The sequence below is a fragment of the Prosopis cineraria genome, unplaced genomic scaffold, assembly GCF_029017545.1.
Source record: "Prosopis cineraria cultivar Desert tree isolate PC_DT_omini unplaced genomic scaffold, ASM2901754v1 PC14, whole genome shotgun sequence".
Taxonomy (NCBI): domain Eukaryota; kingdom Viridiplantae; phylum Streptophyta; class Magnoliopsida; order Fabales; family Fabaceae; genus Prosopis; species Prosopis cineraria.
In genome coordinates, this window is record NW_026555345.1 from 1,146,879 (window position 1) to 1,159,057 (window position 12,179).

Below are 12,179 nucleotides of genomic sequence, written 5' to 3' on the forward strand. Positions count from 1 at the left end.
GAGTTGGTAAAATAGTGTATGAAGAATTTTATATTGATAAAGCTTAAAGAGCTAGATGATGATGATATTCTTGTGATTTAGTTGTAGAGAGGTTCGTCATGGCACCTTTTGAGCTTGTTGAAACTTTAAAAAGTTGATATAGTGAAGAGTAAAATTTTGACCTTTCAAAGGTTTGAAATAACTGGAGGAAACTTAATTGTTATAATTGAATGTTAATTGTTTGTGAAATTTGATTTATGAGTTTAATTTGATAATGCATGTTGGCAAATACTTGATTGTAAAATGGTTTTAGAGAAGAGAAAATCTTGATTCTACCACCCTTGATGTTTTATAAAATTAGTTGTGATTTATTACTATGGGTGGAGAATTGTGATGAATTAAGTGTTAAATTGTGAAGTAGTTGTGTTATGTGAGTGTATGTGTTGATAAAAGATTGTTAAATGCATATTTTGTATGAAAATGTGCATAGCATAATTATTAGCGGGAGTTCGCCTAGAAAGAGGAGTAGATTGGTTGAAATTCATGTAGTATTGGCAGTGATTGTTGAAATCGGGAACTAGCCTTGGCACCAACCGTTGGAATTAGGAGGTAGCCCTTGTCCCATAGTTGATTCGGGACTGTCCCACCTATTTTATAAGGGACTCAAACCTAACTAGTCTCCACAAGTTCATAAGGAGGCTAGATTAGGGGTACAACACCCTATGGTTATTAAAATTGGGAGAAATCGGATTACATAAGTGAGTGAGTTAACTCTGACCTGATAACTCCTCACAAGTGGAAGGCTGAGTTAATCTGTGAAGGACCTAGCCTCGTGATAGCCATCGATTTCGTGTCGAAGGTAATAGGAGGATATAAGGTTAATCATGCATGTAAGTCCGGCCACATGGTTGTCAGTTTTGTGGTCCGGCGCATGTTAAGGGCACATAGTTGTTATTTTTGTAACCCTGAGTTATGTTTTTGAAAATAATATGATATAGTATTTTGCGGCAAGTCCGATCACATGGTTGTTAATTTTGTGAACTGTGGCCTAATACTATGTGATATATGTGTTTATGTGCATATTTTGCATCTATTTACAATTAATATGTAACTGTAAGGGTTAAGGGAAACTTGGTTACTGAGTGATTGTACTCATCCCTCAATTCTTAATATTTTTAGGGACTAGTTCATTGGATCTGAGTTGGGAAAACACACAAAGACTTAAGATTTATAGAATAAATCCTCTTTATATCTCTCTTTAGTTGTTTACATGTATATTTGTTAATGTAATTACCAACTAGGATAAATTGTCATGATTGGTGTATTACTTGCATGATTTTGTGTTTAACTAGTGTATTTTGTGCCCTGGGTTAATGAGTTTTTATTGTGAATCTGATGATAGGGCCAAAATACTCGTGCAAGTATGAACATATGCATTTTTGAGAAATATGAATGAAATGATTGGTTTTGTACAACTTTTCATCTCCCTTTATGTTTTGTGAAAATTGGGGTTGAGTAGTGATTTTGTAAAATAAGTGTAGTTGATAGCGTGTGGTGTGTTGCACGAGTCCGCAAAAGTCCATTAACTGTGGTCGGAGGGTTGGTGTAGGCTACTAGCACGTGTGGTTAAATTAGGAAACCCCATTTGGAAAATTTTGTGAAAATGTGTCAAAATGAATTTTAGTGTCCAACTTTTAATAGAAAATAAATTTAAGTGTGAAATCAGTGCCATTAGCTAGAGCCAAGAGAAAGCTCTATGTAGACACTTAAACCACTTCAATCAGACATCGGACGAAGATTTGGGATGCGTCGGAAATTCGCTCCCTGTGCTGTCAAATGACAACATTGATTTGTCAAATTTTATGCAATGCGCCACAGCGCATGACACAGAGGAGACACACAGCGATGCACGAACTGTAACTGTGGCACACGTGTCAAATTCTGTATAAAAATCTGTTTTGAGTTTTAAAACTTATTATTTAGGTCCTAATTGATTTTCAAGCTTTCGCTTTATCTTCAAAACTCTGATTTGGAGTTCCTGAAACATGTTTGAGATTTGAACGGTTGAAAATTGGGATTCCTTGAAATATATTTTGAGAAATTCATTTATAAACCCTACAGTTTGATAATTCTTGTAAGTTAAGCTCTAAATTACCATAATTGAGAGTTAAGTGTGATTTAAACTCAAGGAGGTTACAAGATGCAAATGCAACAACCACAACCATAAGAATAAGGGTTCCCTTATTTTAGTTTCATCTTCAATAAGATTTTTTGAGCTTGTTTGTCCTTGAGTTCTTAAAAGAATAGGTTTCTAGTTGAGCAAGAGAAAGGCATTATGGTTTCTATCACATGTTACATTTTAGTGGCAAGCTATTCAAATGTTCCTTTGCCACACTCAATAGATCTTATCTTTCATAAATTTCAAGCCATTTGTGAGAGTTTGGAGGGCAATGGTGCATCCCTAACCACTTTTGGATATATCTCATTGTTTTACAATCTCAACAACGCCCTCACAAACTGGGTAACCATCAAGGAGCAGAGTTTGACTATAAAGCAAATTTTCTCTTACAATAATATTACTAAGGGTTAATGGTTCAGTTAAGTTAAGCTTGGATAATGATAGCGGTCATTACACATTCCACTAATATGTCAAATTGTCTTGGAAAAGAAGCAAGCCTAAATGAGTAGAGATGATTAAATTAATATGAAATATGCAATTTATGATACATAAGAAAGGAAAGAAAGAATTGTCCAATACACCAGCATTGAGAGGAGTGGTGCAAATCCAAGGAAGGTATTTAGATTGTAAAATATGACTAATTACAAATATTTTTAGGTTAAGTTCAAAATCAAATAACTACTTCTTCATCTGAGTTAAACACCTCTAAAGAATGGTGTAATGCCCTTTACCGACATTACCATACGTTCCACTATAATTAATCTAATCATTTTGAAATTATTTAGTTTAAAAACATTGAAAACCTTGGAATCCCAAGAAAGGATTTTTAGAAATTATTTTTATATATCACTTAAATCACAAAATGTTATGCACAACAAAAGCAACAATACAATATGCATTAAGGATCAAGAAAAACATGTGCAAAACAAGAAAACAAAGTAAAATCTAGCATTGTGTGCTGTGGTTCGTGCCACATGCGCCGCTACATGTAGCACAAAGGTCACGGTTGTTACTTTGTGCCGTGCACTGCGGCATGAGGGTACATGCGTCGTTGCACACACACCTACATTTATTATCAAATAGCAATTTCTGATACAAAATTCAGATACATGCCACTTTCACATAAGATATCTAATTAGAATGGTTCAAGCGCTTATACAAAGCTTGTTTCAAAATCTAACTAATAACACTGGTTTCAACTCAATTCGATATTTCTATCAAAAATTCAACACCAAAGTGCATTTTCATCATTTCTGCCAAAATTTTGCTTCTTAAGTGTCTCAATTCAAAACCAATTATCATTAGTCACTTTTTAGGCCTTGACCAAGTCCAAATGGACAATACACACCTAATTGACCATACACATGCACAATATATCACACATACACATATTTGGCCTGTAAACTGCCCATTTTACTCTTTGGGCCAAAATCACATTTTCACCTTTTTAATTCTTACATGGCCAAATCATCCCAAATATTCTTCACACATCTTAAATCCATACACATATACATTTCTCCATTAGCCCATCCAATCATTTCGTCATTCACACATATACAAGGGTTAAGGAGCTCAAAATCATCAAACATACCATAATATGCACGTGCTCAAATCTTAAAGCAACTTATACATATTTACAACTACTAGCAACAAATTCATTACACCAATTCTTACGAAGACTTAAGCGAGAGATGCCAACTCAGCCTATATCATTTTTCTTTTAAACTACTAGCACCAGAACTTGAAAAATGTAAATAACCACAAGTGAAATAAAAATCTCAATAACCAATATAGCTCATTTAATGCCTATTACTATAAATAACCATGTTAAAGTAACAAAAATAAAGTAACATCACATATATATCATAGTATGAAGAGTTATCATCTTTTCAATAGTATTTCCACACAAATGCACACTAGCATGATCGCCTAATCACTAAACCTCCAATACTCCCCGACATAAAATCATAGACTCTTCTGGATCAACCACTTATCGACTTGAGCATACTTTTGGTGGTAGATACACTCGGCCAAAGGTAATCTAACCCACCTACGAACTATGATTTTCCCTCTTCACATACTTGTGATAAAGGCGTCGTTGACTCTTAACTACACCCTAATGGGCACTAGGAAGTTGCCAGACTGCCCGAATGTCCCATGGTAACAGTGTCATAATATGTTATACCGCATATCCCATGTTACCAGCTCGTATAATGATACACCAGATGTCTCATGGTGCCAGCCCGACCATATAGATTTTTCACTCATATATGTCCACACACACACTCTCACATATCTTAGGTGAACTCCCACCCTTATGGTCATGCTCTTTCACAATTATTATCCACATCTGCACAACATATAACATCATGACATGTGTGTGTGTGTGTGTGTGTATCATTTGAAATCGCTAACCTTTCAAATACCATGTCACAAACCAATGCTTATACTAAAACCATTTTCAATACATATCATGCATAAAAACTCATGAAGTCCCAATTTGTCATTTAATAATCACTTCTACACAATTATAATAATTGATAAACATAATAAATTATATGGTTATCTCAACCCTTCTGTTTATTAGAAAGGGTTACTCGTGTTCCAACAACCCTATTCAAGCTCCTTTCTCGTGATTCGTGCATCATACACTAGAATCTACACAAAATTGGCAACCTAAAGTCAATTTCTCTATTGACAAAAGTGCCAATTATCACATTTACACACTTAATTACTATCAAATCCATATTTCACACTCGATTACATATATTACCACTAATTACTCTTCATTTCAAGCTTTAATATTTTTTAGCAATTTTCTATCACTACTTTCTCCCCCTCTCTATATTGGGGCAAATCTTGCCTATAGCTTCAAAATTTTATCATTTCGATTTTAACTAGTCATAAAGCACTAGTTTAGTTTCAAAGAACCTTTGTATTATTATAGGGTAAGAAATCAACTCCTTAAAATTCTTGAATTTAATTTCTCACTAGTTAAAACTAAGAGAAAATAGGGTAGATTCAGAAGTTAAGGCAGTATGTGACTTACCCGATAAGTCATAGGAAACAACATCTTTACTCCTGATTATGCTTGCTCTAGTAAAGCTCCCACTCTTTTCCATGCCAAACCTTTTCTCTCATGCTCTCCCTTTCTATTTCCACCAGCAGACACGTCCCTATTAATCTGATTTCTGCACCATGCGTCGTGACGCGTGGCACAGTGAGGAAAATCCTCTTCATGCTCACACGTTCTACTTCAGGACTCCGCTCTTTTACTCATATTTGTTCACATAACACCCCCAATAAGTCAACATACCACTTCACTACTCAGAACCCTAATCCCACATTAAATCACTAATTCATTCTGAATCAGTCATTATCGCATGATTAGAAATTCAGGATGTTACAAATGGGATCCCAACATTATTTGAATTTAGAATAGTACTAAGAAATACTTAGAGTTAGGGTAACAAGATATGCGAAAATGTGGGAAAAGATAGAATATTAAAAACAGCATCGAATAGGTATTTTAGCAAAACTACACTTATTTACTACGGCTAATGAACCATTCGCCATAACGAACGTCGCTTGAGTCTATCCACTATGGCTTATTCATAATCGGCCAAGACCAAAGGTTAAATCACTATGGCCTACCAAACATGACTTATCTGTCGTAGCCAATGCATCATCCGCTATGACAGAAACCCTATAACAACACGAAATTATACAACATGAAATTCTAACTTCTAAACCACCTAATTAACTACTCAAACCTTTAAACAAGGTTATCCAAGCATCCTTGCATAGATAAATAAGATATCTAGCTATTAGTTCCAATTGCATCCCAATCCAGTGTTAGCCAAAGATCTTAGACACTTTATGCTAAGCCAACCACTTAAGCTTTGGGCACATCAATGAAGTATCTCCTCTTTAAGCCAATATTTAATCACCATCCATATGTACATTACTATTATCAAATTCGTTTCCTTGCTTAAGCAAACCATAACCATTTGAAACAATCATATAATCATGCACACATTTGCATGGCTAACCTTTTTCCAAACCACAAGGCCAACAAGAAAGAAAGCTCAAGTCAACTGCTAGGGCTCACATGCAAATGAAATATATTTAGCAAATACAATCAAGTTTATAGTGTTGGCAAAATAGCATTAATTACACATAAATCAAAGACTAGATGCTTTACAAGATAAGCTTTAATTCTTCAACTCCGATGCTTCTCCCTTCCCCTTAGCCTTATCATCCTTATGGAAAAGATATAACCAATAGGGGGCAAGATTAAACAATCTTAGTAACTAAGAAAATAATTAAAGTATATTAAAGTGTGGCGATCACAATCAAATAAACAACAATAATATATAAGACATGCTATTCATTAATCACAATATATCACAAGATTATATACCGTGTGATCAATGCAATCACCTAATATATTTCCTTATATTTTCTAACCGAACGTGTGGACTATTTACTCATACAGGTCTAGTTCGTGTGATCGAACTAGCCTTGCTCTCTTATTGTAAGAGGTTACTGGGTCAAAGGCTCCCACACTCACTCTTAGATCATGGGTCCCTCTCACTCAAATTTCAGGATATCATAAGTGTTAGACCCATACTATCCTCACCAAGAATTGATGATAATGAGTGCCATGCTTGCCCCATGCCAAACCCACAGGTTATTGATAATATTAAGTACATGTAAATGTAACAACACCCTTATTTTTTAATAAAATAAAATATAAAATTATTAATGATCTATCATTTAACTAAATATGGGATTCCAAAATTCCCAAACCAACATTGCGCCACAACAACTAAAATTGAGTTGTTACCACAATAAGCCTAGTAAACCAATCCTTTTAAATATTTATTATATAAAAAATGGCCAGCTCAATTTCATAAACAAATAGGAAAAAATCATTTGTTTTGAACCTATATTACTCGTATACTAACAACACATAATTTCAACTTCATCCTAAGTCATGGCAATATAATAAAATAGACAACATGTGCCAAGCCAAAGAATGATTAGGGCCCAAAGGCTTAACTCTTCGGCGCCTTTTCTTGTAACCTATCGAAATTGTTACCCAAAAATGAAAGAGGTAACAAATGAGATATGGATCTCAATAACACGTGAATATTCTTAGTATACTAGCCAACCATTTCGAAATCCCTTTCATAATCATTTATTTACATATATAATATCCAGTTCAGAATGAGTTTGCAAACATTTTGAGAATACTATTTTTACCATTCAAAAGTATATCAAAAAGTCATACAAATTGGTGATGTCATTCTTAACCCTTTCTCATGCCTTCCATCCACCTTATCCCACTAGCTGAAGTCTAGCTTAAAGATACATCCAGTCAAAAATACATTGCCTGCAAGACTAAACTTCTCTCCTTAAAAGGAGATTCCTAATGTCCTATAGTCCAAAGTCCAAACCAAGGGAAAGGGGCCCTAATAAGAAATTACCAATCATGGGATTCTTGGTGGTAGCTTACCATGTGGTCAAGATAATAATAAAATCTCCACCACATCCACCACAATTATATCCTCCTTTATACTTCCCAAAAATGCATTATATTTGAAACAATTCCAAACCCACAAGCATGCTTGAAAACTTTAAATCATATCATTTTCAATTTCTAAAACAACTAGGCATGCTTCACAAAGTTAAACTGTCATGAAAAATTAACTCTACAATCCAAGTTACCACTCAACAAAAACTAGCATGCTTGAAAGGAATAAATTAATTATATATTTTCAAATATCACCCAAGAATGTTAGACAATTCAAAACTTATATCTTCAATTCAAAATCAATTAAACAAGCCCTAAGTGGGCACAACATTCCCAAAACAATTTATATACATATGTAGTACAATAAAATTTTCAATATGAAAAGAATAATTATTGCTACTTCTTCTCCAGGCTAAAACCACACGTGTAGGAATGTGCTCAACACCACCAACAAATATTATTTTACAAAATTAATAATAATAAATATAATTATTTAGTTATCCTCAATAATTTATTTTATGCAAAAAATTGTCTCTTTTAGTTCCAAACATTTCTCATTTAATCTCTAAACTATTTTATCCTTTAACTTAGATTAATTCCCATAAATTTATCCATTTTCACCTCTGCAAATGTATAAAAGATCCTCAATCGTATTCAAATTTTTCTCTAAAGACTCAAACTCTATCGCTAAAGTTTATCATCCAAAATTTCTAGACTCATATATTCAACTCTAATTCTTAAGTTAGCTTATTTATAAATGGATTTAACTTTTAAAGAAATTTTCTAACCGACTATATCATAAATAATTTGTTATTTATTTGTTGAAAGTCTATCATGATATTAAAGCTACTCCAGAGTCCACAACGTCAATGATTTGGCCAAAACCAATGCATATAAACTTTTAGGTCATGTTTGATATTATTAAATTAGTAAGGTAGAAATAGAATCAAAAGTGAAATCCTAATTTAAGCATGATTGATATATAGAAATTGTAATTCTTAAGAATCCTAATTCCATTAAAATGTTAGAATCTAATTCCATCATATTGATTATGGAATTGCTTCAATTTCCTTGAATTTATTTTGTGGACCCCACTACCCTCATCTTTTTTATCCATTTATGACAAGGTAGGTCTTTTTAATTTTGAGAAAAAGGGGCAATTTGGTCTTTTCTTATTTTAAGTACATATATTAATTAATATTATATTAGAATTTCATCTTTATACCAAACACACTTTTAAAATTTAATTTTATTCCGATTTTAATTTTAATTTCAATTCTGATTTCAATTTCATTAAAAACTCTTCTATCATACCAAACAAGGTCTTAGTATAATATTTGTAGCTCTTTTAACAACATAATCATAAATTGAAAATACATGATAAATTTAAAATTTATCCAGTTATAAATTTCTTGACCCAAACATCAAAAAGAAAATAAGAGGTGAAGCTAGATCACTTGTCTAATTTTTAGGGTCTGTTGATTTCTATTTTCAATTTTTATTTTTTAAAACTGTTTTGTAATATAGTTTTTAAAATTTTTTAAAACAAAATAAAATAAAAATTCATTTAGTTATATCAATTAAAAAATAGCTTTAGAATTAAAAAATAAACTGATAATGATAATTATAAGCAATTAATGGTAGTAATTAATAATAAAAATTGATTAAGATAGCTATAATTTTTAATAATAAAATGTAGTGTATTTTAAAAATAAAAAAATAAAACAAAAACAAGTTAAAGTTATTTCTGTCTTTTTATTTTTAAAAACAAAAAATAAAAACAATTTTAAAAATAACTAAATAAAAAATGCTTATACAAACAATTTTTGTTGTTGGAAACAGAAAATAAACAAGTCCTTGGATATTTAGAACTCCCCAGCACCTAACCGAAAGTCTCACATCATGTCCTCCCCTCATGCTCGATCTATCTCGCATGCTCACGGTGTGAATTCGCACTTCGTGCTCATCACCGACAACGGTGATCTCAACCTTTTATTTTATCCTAAAATAATTGCTGTCCTTAATTTTAAATTAATTTTTAAATATTTTACATATTATATTTTTGAAAAGAAAAATTATAGAAATTTTTAATATTAAATCCAGACTGTTCTCGATACTCATTATGTGATAAGAACTATCATACACATCACTCCTGATAAAATCTAGACAATCTAAATCTAAATTTTTATTTTATTTTATATTAATCAAAATAAAAATGTATAAAAAATATCAAATTTTTAATAAATTTGTTGATAATCAATTTTATTAGTTCAGTTGGATGATCCAATATAAAATAAAAATTTAAATTTGGATTGTTCAGATTCTGTCAGAAATAATATGTGTAATGGTGCTCATCATGTAATAAACACCGAGAACAATCTAGATTTAATATTAAAAATTTCTATAATTATTATTTTCACAAATATAATATTAAAAATTAATTTAAAATAAAAACAAAGATTATTTTAGAATAAAATAAAAGGCTGGGATCATTCTTGTGAGTGATGAGCATGGAATGCGAATCCCACGGTGCCGCGGACGGAAGAGAATGCGATTCCTCGCACAGCAACGCACAAGGCTATTTATTCACCGCCCAAACAAATAATGCGGCCCTAGCCCTTTTTTGTTAACTTCTGTTTTATTATTTTTATTTTCTTGTCTTATCTTTTTCTTCTTCTTTTATTTTTCTTTTCTAATTTATTTTACTTGTTTTCTTTTATATATATAATTGTTATTAATTTTTTAACTTTTAATTCTCCAAGATGTCTTGTATTTTAATTTTGTAGATACTTTAAATCTTCTATTATAATTTATTTACATTGCTTTTAAAACTCATATGCCTCCTAACAACAATTTAATAAAGTAATTTGCTGGAGTTGGGTGGGTTTATGCCTTTGTTAGTCATCAGTTATCTAATTTCAAAATTCATCATGCTTTTGTTTGATGTCTAAACCATGCAACGCATGAGATTTAGTCATGACTAACTTTCAAGGTTCTCTAATGAAGCATAAGGATTTGGAAAAATATGACTTCCTCCTATTATAATACTAATATTACTTAAGAAGTTGTTTGAAATGATTTCATTAACACACATTTTCCAACCCATTAGATATAAATAAATTTCTAATAATTTTAATGATCAGAGATGCTATTAATTACACCAATTTAGGGGGGGATTAACATTCACTCATTTTTTGGACCTTAAAATTGAATATATATCTAAATAATATTTCATTTTGTCTAACAAGATAGTATTATTATTTAAATTGAAATTTTGAAAATGTTAATATCTGTATTACTTCTTATATTTTTCTTAAATTACTTCCGTGTATTTAAGTACAAATTACATATAAGTATTAGAAACTACAGCATTTTTTATGTTGAATCAGGAAACTTAAGAATTAAATAATACGAACAACTTAATAAACTAAAAGGTGATTGTAAATGAGTGGTCATCACATTCTTAATGAAAATTGTTTAAAATTCAATATGTTGGATGTTGAAAATAAAACAATCAACTATTATTATCACTAACAAAATTTCTTTAAGGATTAAAGAAAATGATAATTAATTTATATAATGAGCATATATTTATCTATTAAAATAAAGATCAACAAAAGTAGATGCAAAACAGTCAGTATAATTTATAGACCTATCAACAATTTCAAGCCAAGAAAGATTTCTAAAATCAGAACGCCAATTGATTTTTAAAAATCCGAAGTTTGAGTTATCAAATTCTTTTCTCAATTGTGCCAGGATAAATCCGTGCAACGTAGGGGATCCAGTTTCTTATTAGCATATGGATTTGTATCGATAGATTTTTAACTTACAAAATAGAAGGATTCAACTTATACCTGTCGTGATTTGCCTAGTCATATTAAGACAGGATATCAGATTGCCTTTTAGACATCCCATCCCATTCCATCCCGAATATTATATATACTATTTTTATTTTAAGATATACATTAGATATATTAATTATATTAATATAATTTATACTCATATTAATTATATCAATTATAATTTTAATGTGTGTAATTCTTATTTAAATTAAAAGTTTTTTATATTGATAATTTTAATGACACGAAGTAAATAATACAAGGTAATATCTTTATTTATAATGTATTAATTATATTAATATAATTTATTATATATATATATATATTTAATAACTTTTATTTATATTATATTTCTTATTTCATTTTAGGAAGAGTAATTTGCTTAATATATCTTAACTAAAGAAGAGGAATAATAATTTGATATTGTACCTGACTTGTCTATTGTTAGTGCTCTTATAGTCTAGAGATCACTTATAATTTCTATCATAATATGCTGTACACTTGTAGTTGTAATTGATATAATTTAATAATTAACTTTAAATTATTGTGATATATGTACTTGTGTTGTTTTGATTTTAAACTTAATAAATTATGTAATTTAAAATTTTAATAAATATTATTATTTCGACCCTTTTCTTACATT